Below are 2540 nucleotides of genomic sequence, written 5' to 3'. Positions count from 1 at the left end.
AACATGGGAAAGGAAATAGTCAATCAAGTCCAGGAAGCGGAGAGAGTCCCACACAGGATAAATCCAAGGAGAAGCTCGCCAAGACACATATTAATCAAACTATCAAAATTTAAATATAGCTGTGTAGTGGGTTTGTGGTGGCTGGCTGAGACAAAAGGCTTGGTCCAATGAGCCAGAGAGAGAAAAAGAAAACTCGAGCTTCAACCCGGGCAGTGAGATGGCTGTTCTGAAATCAGAGATCCTCCAGAAGATGCAGCTGGTGGAGGACAGGAACCTGCTGGTGGAAAATAAAAAATATTTCAAGCATAGTGAATTTGCAAAAAAAGAAGAGGAAGCATATTTTGAAAGATGTGGCTACAAGATACAGTCAAAAGAGGAGGACCAGAAACCATTAACTTCATTGAATTCAGTATTAGAATTTGAACTGGCAGAAGAAAAATTACCCATGACTCTTTCTAGGCAAGAGGTTATCAGGAGATTAAGAGAAAGAGGAGAACCAATCAGACTCTTTGGAGAAACTGATTATGATGCTCTTCAGCGTTCAAGAAAAATAGAGATCCTCTCACCGGAAGTTAACAAGGGATTGAGGAATGATCTGAAAGCAGCTTTGGATAAGATTGATCAGCAGTACCTCAATGAACTTGTGGGTGGCCAAGAACCTGGAGAGTAAGATGCCCAGAATGATTTGAAAGTTCATGAAGAAAACACCACAACTGAAGAGTTAGAGGCACTGGGATAGTCTTTAGGAAAAGGTGATGATCATAAAGACATGGACATCATTACCAAATTCCTTAAGTTTCTTCTTGGTGTTTGTGCTAAGGAGCTGAATGCCAGAGAGGATTATGTGAAGTGCAGCATGTAGGGTAAATTGAACAGCGCTACTCAGAAACAGACTGAGTCCTATCTCAGACCCCTTTTCAGAAAGCTATGGAAAAGGAATCTTCCTGCCAATATTAAAGAATCCATAACAGATATCATTAAATTCATGTTGCAGAGGGAATATGTGAAGGCTAATGATGCTTATCTTCAGATGGTCATTGGAAATGCCCCTTGGCCCATTGGTGTCACTGTGGTTGGCATCCTTGCCAGAACTGGTAGGGAAAAGATTTTTTTCCAAGAATGTTGCACATGTTTTAAATGATGAGACACAGTGGAAATATATTCAGGGACTGAAGAGGTTAATTACCATTTGCCAGAAGCACTTTCCTACAGATCCATCAAAATGTGTGGAGTACAATGCACTATGAGATCTGTGTGTGATCTGTAAATATCAACAAGAAACTTAAGGAAGACTGGCATGGACTTCCAGAATTACCAACAGGCATGAGGAAAGAAGAAAAAGGGAGTTTCTGGTCTCTGAGTTCTGCCTAATGCAACTGTTGGTTTTCAGAACTGTGTTGGCTCTCATGTCACATCTGACTGCCAAGTGATTTTTGTGTCTTGCTTTTATTTTAAATACTAGAAAAATTAAGTTCTAAAGACTTTTCCCCATAATTTAAATGTGTAGACAACAGTCACAGGGCAGGGTTTAAAATAAGTTTTCCCCTCTAGATATGAAAGTTGCAGTTAGAGGATTAAAAAGGAACATTTGAGGATGGACTTAATTATTTCTGAAAAATATGGTAGTTTTCACATTGCTTCTTATGAAGTGTTTATAGAAAAATATTTTTACATTTTTCACCAAAAACATGGAACCATTTAATGAAACTTGATAGTACTTAAATGTTGCTGAACTTTTGCCATCTTGTAATAGATTTGAATGTAAATGCTAAAAAAAATTAAATAGTGAGGAAAAATATTAAAAGCAGCAAGGGAAAAGCAACAAATAACATACAAGGGAATCACCATAAGGTTAAGAGCTGAACTTTCAGCAGAAACTCTACAAGCCAGGAGGGAGTGGCAGGACAAATTTAAAGTGATCAAAGGGAAAAACCTACAACCAAGATTACTCTACCCAGCAAGGATATCATTCAGATTTGACAGAGTAATTAAAACCTTTACAGACAAGCAAAAGCTAAGAGAATTCAGCACCACCAAACCAGCTTTACAACAAATGCTAAAGGAACTTCTCTAGTCAGGAAACACAAGAGGAGGAAAAGACCTACAATAACAAACCCAAAACAATTAAGAAAATGGTCATAGGAACATACATATTGATAATTACCTTAAATGTAAATGGATTAAATGCTCCAACCAAAAGACATAGACTGGCTGAACGGATAAAAAACAAGACCCATATATATGTTGTCTACAAGAGATCCACTTCAGACCTGGGGACACAGACGGACTGAAAGTGATGGGATGGAAAAAGATATTCCATGCAAAAGGAAATCAAAAGAAAGCTGGAGGAGTGGTAATCATTGGAAAGAATGAGCAGCATAATTGTGTGTTCTCAGATTGTAACTAGCAGCAAGAAAAGAATGAGGATTCAGAGTTCAGTGAGGAGGCTATTGCATGAATATAGGTGAAAAATAATATACACTTGTGTCTTGGCAAGTAGGGTAGAGCTAAGGAAGAAGAGCAGCCAAGAGAACACTGTG

General features: G+C 38.3%; 1 pseudogene; it reads left to right on the top strand.

The window, feature by feature from the left end:
- The first annotated feature begins 217 nt into the window (after positions 1-217).
- On the top strand, positions 218-1247 carry LOC118900124 (annotated as a pseudogene).
- The last annotated feature ends 1293 nt before the right edge of the window (positions 1248-2540 follow it).

Source organism: Balaenoptera musculus, chromosome 8, assembly GCF_009873245.2.
Source record: "Balaenoptera musculus isolate JJ_BM4_2016_0621 chromosome 8, mBalMus1.pri.v3, whole genome shotgun sequence".
Classification (NCBI taxonomy): Eukaryota; Metazoa; Chordata; class Mammalia; order Artiodactyla; family Balaenopteridae; genus Balaenoptera; species Balaenoptera musculus.
The sequence above is the reverse complement of the archived record's forward strand: the minus strand, read 5'-3'. Positions and strand labels throughout refer to the sequence as shown.